The sequence below is a fragment of the Adiantum capillus-veneris genome, chromosome 8, assembly GCF_014529385.1.
Source record: "Adiantum capillus-veneris isolate H3 chromosome 8, ASM1452938v2, whole genome shotgun sequence".
NCBI classification, from domain to species: domain Eukaryota; kingdom Viridiplantae; phylum Streptophyta; class Polypodiopsida; order Polypodiales; family Pteridaceae; genus Adiantum; species Adiantum capillus-veneris.
The window spans coordinates 368,580-379,279 of NC_140938.1; the positions used below are offsets into that span (position 1 = coordinate 368,580).

A 10,700-nucleotide genomic window follows, 5' to 3' on the forward strand; every position below is an offset into this window, starting at 1 on the left:
AGAGAGAGAGAGAGAGAGAGAGAGAGAGAGTGGTAGGAGGGGGAGCACGATATGGTACATGGGCGGATCTGTTGCCAGGGTTGCTAGAATGAAACCTTGCTCTCATCTCAGCGAGTCTCTCCTCAGTAGCTATGCGCTCTCGGGTCTGGATCTCCTCATCTGTCTGCGGGGGTTGGCATTCAGTATCAGCTGTTGTTTACCTCGGCTTGCCTCAGCGTGTTGAAGAGTCACTCCCTTCCAAGGATCTGGGAGTGGGAGAGGTGTTTCCCTTTAGAAAAAATTTGTAAGGTATGACTGCTCCCCCATCTGAGTTGTCCCATCTCTATCTCTAGTCTGTGTGATGCCACTTGGCATGTAGATGTCCATGTAGCGTGGTCGTTGTGTGAACCCGTTTTCCAGTATGGCAAGAAAATGATCTCTATAGTGTGACATCTTCCTCTGAAGAATATCTCTAGTAGGTATCTCCCCAACTCGTCCCATCTCGATCTCTAGTATGTGTGATGCCACTCTGAGTTGGCCAATCGGCACTTGTGAACTATGTGGCATGTAGATGTCCATGTAGCGCGTTCGTTGTATGAATCCATCCTCCAATATGGTAAGAAAATGATCTCTATAGTGTGACATCTTCTGTTGAAGGGGAGATGCGATCCATGTTTGTCTGATATATAGCTTCCAGAGGTCATGCCTAAGCACCATGTTTCTCTCACTGTGTGAGAGATGAACCTGAGGTGAGTCGGGAGAGAGAGAGAGAGTGTGTGAAAAAAAATGCTCCCACGCATGCATGAGAGCACTAGCTAGAGCGATCATGGATGTATGGGAGATATTCCTATAGAAAAATTGGCAAATTTGTTTTCATAAAATCTCCCCATGTATGCATGAGAGTACTAGCGCTATCGTTAGTGCTTCATAAATGCATGGAAGTATTGTTTTTTTGAGGTCGCTATAAGAGCCTCTTCTGTGGAACTGTGTCAAAGGCCGGAGCACTAGCTAGAGTGATCATGGATGTATGGGAGATATTCCTATAGAAAGATTGATAATTTTTTTATAAAAAAATCTCCCATGTATGCATGAGAGTTCTAGCGCTATTGTTAGTGCTCTCATAAATGCATAGAAGTATTGTTTTTAAAAAAACCTCACTCGCGACACGCTCTCTCTTCTCTCTGAAGTCGCTGGAAGAGCCTCTTTCTGTGGAACTGTGTCAAAGACCTTGCAGAAATCCACATAGCAACAATAGAGTTTTTTCTTCCACCTCTTTGCACCATTAATGAGGCAACACAATACGGAGATATGGTCGATAGTAGAGAAGGTCCGTTTGAATCCTACCTGACTGGGAGCTTGAAGCCCCTCAATCTCTGCATAAGAATTGAGCTCAGCCTCAAGTATTAATCCATATAGTTTGGCTATTGTATGGCAAATTATGTTAGTCATGTAGTTCCGTGCATCCAGGGTGTCTCCAGATTTGTGAATGGGCGCTTCTCTATGGGGGTGGTCGATCGTGGCTCTTGTAGTTGCGCCATGTGTGGCACCGTCCATGCTCATGAAGAGGCAGTATAGGTCTAGCTCCTGTGCCTCCTCGAAAGCTCGTCGCTCTGGGTGTGTGAGTGTCTTCATCTGATGGCTGACCTCACGCTTAGTAATCTTTCAAGGGTGGACACTTCTCTATGGGGGTGGTCGATCGTGGCTCTCATAGTTGCACCATGTGTGGCACTGTCCATGCTCATGAAGAGGCGGTATAACTCTAGCTCCTGTGCCTCCTTGAAAGCTTGTCGCACTGGGTGCGTGAGTGTCTTCATCTGATGCGTGGCCTTACGCTCAGTAATCTCTTCAAGGGCCCGATGTGCTCGCAATCTACAATAGAGATTTCTACACTCATCATCATACCAACGATTTTGTGGTCGGGTCCTTGGGGTAGGGTGTATCCAGTGTGAGTGGTGTGTGGGAAAGAGCTGATCGTTGATGTCTGAAGAACTGATGTGATCTTGGTGGTGAGTATGGGTAGTGGTGTGGAGTGGTGGAGCAAAAGGAGTCCCTTCTCGACCTCTGTCGAGTATAGGGGTGCATGTGGTGGATATAGAGGATGTGGTGTCTCCAGTGAAGGAGAGTGCGAGATATGTGTGGTTAGGTCCAATAGGTATGGGTGGGATGGTGAAGGATCTAAGTAGATGGGTGGCCTCTCTGAATTCGATGATGTACTCCACAGTGCTCCCTCCCCCATATGCAACTCCATGTGGTATGCATGTTAGTCCCCTCAAGGTGGGCCACTATGCCATCCTATTGTAAATAATGAGTCGGTGCTGAGAGACTAATCTGAGCAAATGGTGACCATACTCTATGATGCGAGTTGTGTCTGTTGAGCCTCTGGTGGTGACCTCCTTGTGGATGGCCTGGGTCCTCTATGTCATAAATCTCACACTGGTCACTGCATGTCCTAGCAATGAAGTCTCCCATGAGAAAGACTTCTCCTAGTGCAGAGTACTAAATAATCTCTTTTGAAAAGCATGTATATGGTGATGGTCTCTCATCCCCATCCCTCTGTGTCTCTGTAGTGGCAAATCTGGAGTGTTAGGGAGCAAAGTAGCAGACGATGATAATATAGACGATCTTATCCCCTGATAGCTCAAAACGAATCCAAATATAGCGGGCCTCTGGGTCACGTGAGAATCTGTATCCTCTTCTGGAGTCCTTATCTGAAAAGTATAGCCACCCCTCTTGATCCTCGTGTTGTATGCTAACCGGTTCCCCGGGGCGGTCACTTATCAAAAGCTTCCTATATCACGTTCGTTCAAGAGGTTATTAATAATACCTCAATTTACATACTATATTTACACTACGTGCCTATTTAAAAAAACCCCACCCCCCTCTGTATGGTTCTACCTCGGTGTGACGACTCCCAATGAAAGCCGTGGATCCAAGTAGACTTCGCTCTGGACTCTCATGTGTCTTTGTCATGTCTCGTCCACTCATCACCTTCTCAAGTCTCTCTTGATGGGTCCACTCCATTGCAATTCCAAACCGCGACATGGATCTCCTCATGTGTCCCACAAGCTGTGAGTCCCTATCCGATGGTCTTGCCATCAATGATGACCCTACCATCTCGATACATTGCTTTCTTTCCCTCCTTGCAAGCTTGATGGACTCTAGGCATGCATGCGCTACAGTGGTCTTGTTGCAGATTCATGAGGTTGTCATCAAGATAAATAGGGGGACCCTCTAATCCTCTCAAAATGACCCTCTTTTTTATGAAAGAGGTGCAAAACTCCTCAATGGAAAATTGAAGGATGAGTGCTCTTTTCTTTGGATCTTTGTCCACCCACCATGCTTTGGAGAAGGGTAGGTCTCCTTGCTTGTATCCAAGCTTCTTGCATAAAGATTTTGCATCATGTCGGGCATTGATATCGTCTCTTCTTTGATGCTGGTCACCCGTACATTGAGGCGGCGAGCTTGTTGCATCTTTTGTTCCTCAATCATTGTGTGGATGATGAGGACCACATCTTTTTGGGCTTCTTCTCTTGCCTCTTTCTTCATGTTCTTCCTAACTATGTCAACCCACCCCTCTTTGAGAGAGAGAGAGAGATTCTCCTCTGTATGGGGAACAAAATCTTAGCCCAAACCGATGCAAAATCAACGCATAATTAATTAAAAATTTCTCTCAAAGAATAATTTACATAAATATGGCATCAATTGACATTCACTGTATCAACGACAACCAACTCGGCGTCAAAAGCACCTATATCCCATTGCATTCATATTCTCTAGCAAGGCTACGAATTGGGGTTTTGCAGCTATCTATATCATCGAAGGTATCTCATACATCCGAGAATACCCCAGCTCAATAAAACCTCACGTAGGGCCCTCCAAAGGATCAACAGACTCCAAATAAGACTAATTGCCAGAAATCAAGACGATATGGCTCCACAAACGAGGTACATAGGCAGTGTCCGCAACTCAATGTACATGAGAATCAAGAACAGTCTTTATCGATGCCACAGGACCTGCACACAAAAAGGCGCGAAGAGATGCAAGCAATCTGCTGACAAGCTTCATGCGGGGAGAAAGTGCTCTCAAAAAGAGCTCACAAGCATATATGAAGCTTGAAGGTGTAATGTGTGATGTTGTTGGAACAACCACTCACACTGTAGCGAAAGCTTGTGAAAGAAGCTCCACATGTGTGCTCCCAAAAAGCCGTGTCTCTCAAGAGACCACTTCAATGGTGTGTAAACGTCTCCTTGATTCTTTGCCTAAATCTACCATAAACTCTCAAACAACATGCTTTACATCTGCTGCAATTGTATCTTCAGCCCAAAATGTATGCACCCAACTTGGAGCAACTCCCGTAATTCCAAAAGTACATCAAACTCGTACTCAACGGCCAAGAATGTGTGGCTGTCCACACATGCATACATCCACCCTAAATTGGTTGAAGATTCAGCTCTCCATCACCTTGATCTGAAGCCCTAATTTAAGCTCTGAAACATGTACCTGTGAAAAACTCAAAATACACAGCTGTTGCAAAAATTTTTGTGATCAGAATCATGTCAAATACACATTGCCATTGCCTCCGGACCATGCCAAAACCCCAGAAAAGAGTCCTGGGTTGCACAGATCTGAGTTCGTACGAGAGATTTATGGCCAAAAAAATGCAAACTTACATCTTGTTGTAACTCTGGCGAATGCACTTCTTTCGGAGGCTCTGGCTGCACATCTTGCCCCAGAGGAGAATCTTTCTAAGCATCACCGACAGGGACAAAGTCTGGAGGGGCCGCTGGGTGCACATGCGTGGATGCCCCGACAATAGGATCATGTGATTCATCATCAGACATTGTACCACTCTTCATGTCAGTGCCTTCCTTGCCAAGAAAAATATCCAAAGATTGTATCACTGGAGCAGCTCCTTTGGTGTTTTTGCTGTGTTGGCAAAACTTGTGCGTCATAAAGTAGACAAGATCTTCAAAACCCCTTCCAATCCTTGGGGCATTACCCATTTCCACCTATTGTAGCCCAAGGGTTTGAGTTCCTCTAAAAAAATAAAACGCAAGAGTCTGAAAGTTGCAATATTAATTTTCTTTTAGAGAAAATGGATCTCACCTCAATGGACAAGGCATCAAAAGACACATGCACCACATCACAAGTCACATAAAAAAACACTTTGACAATGAAAGAGGAACTCCAGGTTGATCCAAACGTTCTATTGTTACATTACGAAAGGATTGCAGTACAAAGAAGGATAGTTGTTTGATATAAAAAGGATGGTACAACCAAAAAGGCTCATAGAAGGGTTGGCTATAAAGCATCACTCATGGACACTAGGTAGAGTCTAAGCCAGGCATCTTTTTTCCCGTGTGTTTGCAACACCTTTTTTGAGGTTTGCTCCGATTACTGCACCGGTGTCCCCATCCACAACCACAAAATCCTTCTCTTTAGCACACTCTGACCCTTTGGCTACATCCAACCTTTCACTCTGGTCTCCCCTTGCCCCCCCCTTCAGGAGCATTAACTATTAACAAACACCCTAATCAAGCCATACAGATGCAAACATCTCAGAGACTACCTAGTTATACCTGAAGTCCCTTTGTGTTTTTTTGCACTTCTTGCCGCTACAAAAGACTCTGCAATATTAGGGCTTTTTGAGGGATATTTCTCTTGGTTCACCGGTATGGATGTCAAGGGTTTACTAGGATATAGATCTTGAAGAGCTCCACTTCTTCCCTGACAAGTGGCAATTCTACAAGTATTTCATGCGCAATGGGGAGCACATCACCATCCATTAATTGGGTTTCCTCTATATCAAGTACATCTATTTCTGAAACATCTAAAAAATAAACTCTAGATGCATTGTAAAAAAGGATGATGAGTAAACTTTGTACTAAACAAGTGCTTCGAAGGACCCAAGGAACTGTTGTTACCTTCTAGATTGCAATGTCTCTCTTTCTTATTGGAGAGAACACTGATCGTAGCAGCCACTTTGACCTCTTTGGAGATCACGTCGGTGTTTAGATCACCCTTTTTAGCATATGATCAATAGATAGGAAGCTTAGGCAACATTTATTGAAAAAACCATACAAATATTGTACGAATGTCTCCGAAGAGAGGGTTACCAAAATTGTCATCTAATTTGGTTGAAAGGACCTACGCCTCACTTTTTTTCTCGGAGGTAGATTCTGCACAAGCATTAGGCAATTTAGGTTATGAAAAGCTAACCATCAATGGATATAACCTTAAAGATTATGTCCCACCATGCTAGATACCATTGCATGAAAAAGGTAGCTACCACAATACTAGTGGGTAACAACACTGTGCTGGGTGGCTCAAACCATAGTAGCTACAATTTAGCCAGTACAACATTGGTACCTAAAGGTTGAATGTAAGACACATGATCATGGCAATAAAGTGGTAGTCACCCCCTACCATAGCTACCACCTTTGGAGTAGTTAGCACATAAGCTACTAGCCAGCTAGCCACCTACTATCCAGCTAGCAACCAAGTCAACACTTGTGACTAGGCAGGTTTGACGTGTGTGGGGTGGACCACCACCTACCATAGGTATTACCACCTTTGTAGAAGCTACCACATAGTCACTAGCCACCTAGCCACATACTACCCAACCAGCTAGCAAGTCATCATTTGTGACTAGGTAGTGTTGAAGGGTGGCTGACTGTGACTAGGTAGTGCTGACCAGGTAGCCACCACTCTGCAATAGCTAGTCACTAGCTAGCTCTGAGTAGCTAGTGGTAGCTAGTCAGCAGCTAGCCATCTACCACCCAGCCAGCTGCCACCTTGCCAGCTAAGACCTACCTAGCTAATATCTAGTCTAGAACACCTATACATGGTACCACGTAGCCAACCACATTGCTACCACATGTACAAAAGGTACCACAGTTCTCTTGGAGGGAAACTTCCAGCCATTAAGAAATAGGCACCATAGCTGTTGTCTAACAAGGTGGCTACCCTTCATGTCACACTATTAGATGTCTGCCCAATAAGCACCACTTTGGAAGCTAGTACTTGTGGAGATGCAATTATAGGTAGCCACCTTTGAGATCATGCTCATATGACACCTACAAGTATGCACATGCCTGAAGTTGTACTGGTAGTAGACTAATTCTACCACAAACACAACTACCTCTATGTTAGGTGCCTACCCATATGTTACCTAGGAAGATGGTAATAACAATGCACATTCTCAACCACATTCACAGATACCATATGTAAATGAGCAAAATGACCTGCTTGCAAAACTTTAAGCATCCACGAGATGTGTTGCCCTCGCTGTCTAAAAACATTAATTCCTTGATATTATCTGGGATGAGATGACCACAACTTGCAGCCAAGCATTTTCCCTCTCTTCCAGCAAGGTTGGCAAAACAATACATGTGGTAAGCATGTATGCAGGGGAGTATGAATATCCCCAATGCCTCTTTGTCGTACATGAGCAGTCCACATGCACTGTAGCTATTAGGCACCTGTGATATCTCAGCATTAGGTGATGGCACTTTGGGGGGTGGAACCTGCAAATGAACCGGGCTTTTCCTGCGCTGCATGGCGTTTACAAAATCGGCACGATCATTCAGTATGGGGAGAATTTATTCATTCATCTCAATTTCCCTAGTAATCTCAAGTAACTCTGCACTATATTCATCATCCTCCACCTCAGCTTGCAAGGTCTCTAGTGTCATTTCGAGCTTGAAGACCCGTTCCTTCTCCCTTTCCACATCAGCACTGTCCGTCGTAGATGATCGCAGCTCCCCCAATTGATGTTTGGCTTTAGCAAGCTGCATTGTCACACTGTTAATGATTGACATTGCCCCCTCATTTCAATGCACATTTGCCTGCATGGCATCTCGTCTTTTACACGCTTCATGGTACTGTGTTAATGCCTTTGCTTGGCTGAATGCCACAGTCATTCCAACATCATCAAGTTCACGAAGAGACAAATTTCCAAGCCTTGAAAATTTGGCCGCATTGTGCAAGCCAAAACCCCTGCTGGCATCCCCATCATCTACATTCGTAACCATGGTCATGCGCCGCAAGCTCTGCGGTGCACTTGCGGAGTGGAACGCTGCCCATCTCTGTTTCTTCAGCTGCAGCTTGCTAGATTCCATATTGGCTACAATGCTCTCAGCAAAAGCTGCCCAATTCACAGCCCCTCTCAAATGTTCATAGAGGAAACCCCTGGCAAATGCCTTTGTTACCTCCATACCATAGTTCCCAGGAGACTCCTGGTACATCGAAGTGAACATGGAGTAGAATTTGCTCCAGGATTCCTTCTTAACAAACCTGCATTTGACTTTGCTGCCTCTCTTTGGCACCTTAGTAAACACTTGCAGCCAGTCTTCATCTGAAAAATCCTCCTCATTGAGGAGCCTAGGATCTTGTCCAACACAATTAAGCTTGTACACCTCATGGGCCTCTACTTTTATCATGCAAAACTAGCTCTCCTCTCAAAGTTGACATGAAGAGGCTGCCACCTAGACATCGGTGTAGGAGAAGCGGGGGTTCCGATGTTTTGGTCTGTTTGGGAACGACGAGCTTGCCTCTCCTCTACAGTAGGTGTTGCATGAGCAGGATTTGGCCTTCTCTTCTTCACCCTGTGTCTGTCATGGTCCTCCCCCTCATAAGTAGAGGATGCAGCTCTTTTGTTTGGAGAAGCATGCACGACGTGCCTGGGTGGTGTCTTCCTCACCGGCTTGCTCTCCTTCTGCCTGGATTCTTTCTCCTGAGACTTGTGCATGTGTGCCTTCCTTTCTTCCCCCACCTGCTCCTTAACGTGCTGTGGAGAGGACTGAGCCCGTTTGGTGCGCGACAGTAGTTCCATGCCCCCAGCTCTACGCGTCATAATTCCCCTGCTTGCGGTTGTTACAAAGGGGCCCAAGCCACTCAAACTCACTTTTTAAAAAAAGACACTAATATGTATATATTGAAAAAAAAAACACCCCCATGTTCTCAAATTTAGTACTACGAGTGACCTCCACCACTTACAAACTTAGGTAGAAACATGAAGTGGCTAGCCCCCAAAAATCAAGTAGCTAGTGTACCACCTTAGCATGCATATACCCAATACTCTTTAATTTTTATTGAGAGGAGGGAAACACCAAAATTTGAAGGGGCGGGGGGAGGGGGGAGTTAATCCAAAATTTGAAAGTTTAGGCGTTAAATTTGGGCAGCGTATAACGACGGTAATGAGCATGGTAATAACATCGGTAATAATAGCGGATACAGTCGCGGTAATACTTTAAACACAAAAAAAAACCCGCCCTCCTCTCTCTTGTTTCTCTCATTGAATTTACACCTCTCTACAAAATGCGGTAAAACAGTGCGATTAACAATTGGAGATTTTCATAGTGGCAGCTCATGTGGATTGTGAGTTGGCACCCTATGTGAGGTGGCATGCAAAGTGGAAATCTACGTGGCATTGAGTTGGCAATCCACGTAAGCTCCCATGCAAGGTGGCAACTTACGTGGCAAGTGACTAGGTAGTCCACTTGAGCTCAAATGCAAGGTGCCAGCTTACATGGAGGATGAGGTGGCAATCATGGTGAGGTGGATTGAGCCTCAAGAATGAGATGGCATGCATGGTGGACCACTTGGATGATGTGTCATGCAAGGTGGCAAGGTCAAATCTTTGACCTTGATGATGTGGAATGCCACATGGCATGCCATCGTGGAAAGTTGCCTATGTGGATCACCCACCCCATGACATGGCTCTTGAGATGTAGAGAGAAAGAGAGAGAGAGAGACGAGACAAGAGACACACCATATACGCTCCCAAAGACGGATTCATATTGAGGACAAGATACAAATATATAGGTGAGACCAAGTTCAGTAGAGTGATCCATATATAGCTCCAACACCCCCACTCAAACAAAGGTCTCTAGCTTTGGATGAAAAAACCCTTGGGGAGTTCAAGGGAAAAACCCAAGCCCCTATACAATGTGAAATATGAACCAGTAGTGATGATGTGAAAGTGAATTGTGCATCTATGTACAAATATTCAAGTGACTTAGATATCACAAGGTGAAAATGTGGAGTATGCATAGTGCATGGTACCTAAAAGATTACAATGTCATATGTACAAAGCTATTACAATAGCAAAGAAGCTAATCTAGAAAGAGTGAGGCCGAAGCAACTCCAAGCTCCGAGCGCAAGAGGATGAAACGTGACTCGTTGAGGCCTTTGGTCAAAATGTCTGCAATCATCTGGTCACTTGGACACTGTTCAACCATAATGGTTCCTTTGCGTACTTCATACCTGACATAATGATAATGGACAGCAATGTGCTTTGACTTATTATGTTGAACATAGTCTTTTGCAAGACTAATAGCACTTTGGTTGTCACACTGCAAGGGTGTGCTAGAAAGAGGAGAGTGACCAATATCAACCAGCATTTGTCGAAGCCAAATCAACTCACGAGCTGCAAGTGATGCCGCAACATATTCTGACTCAGTCGTAGAAACTGCAACACAACGTTGTTTCTTGCTGGTCCAAAAAACAAGACAACCATGTATAAAGAAGCAATTTCCACTAGTAGATCGCATAGATAAATGTGAGCTTGCCCAGTCTGCATCTGTGTAACCCAAAAGAGAAAGAGATTGCATAGAATCCGATGTGAGTTGTCGTCGATAGACTAAACCAAAATCTGCAGTGCCTTTCAAGTATTTCAATACACGCTTTGCAGCAGACCAATGCTTAAGAGAAGGACATGC

General features: G+C 44.7%; 1 pseudogene; it reads right to left on the minus strand.

Annotated features, from left to right (window-relative positions):
• Positions 1 to 7,580: 7,580 nt before the first annotated feature.
• Positions 7,581 to 8,812, minus strand: LOC147451546 (uncharacterized; annotated as a pseudogene).
• Positions 8,813 to 10,700: the final 1,888 nt, after the last annotated feature.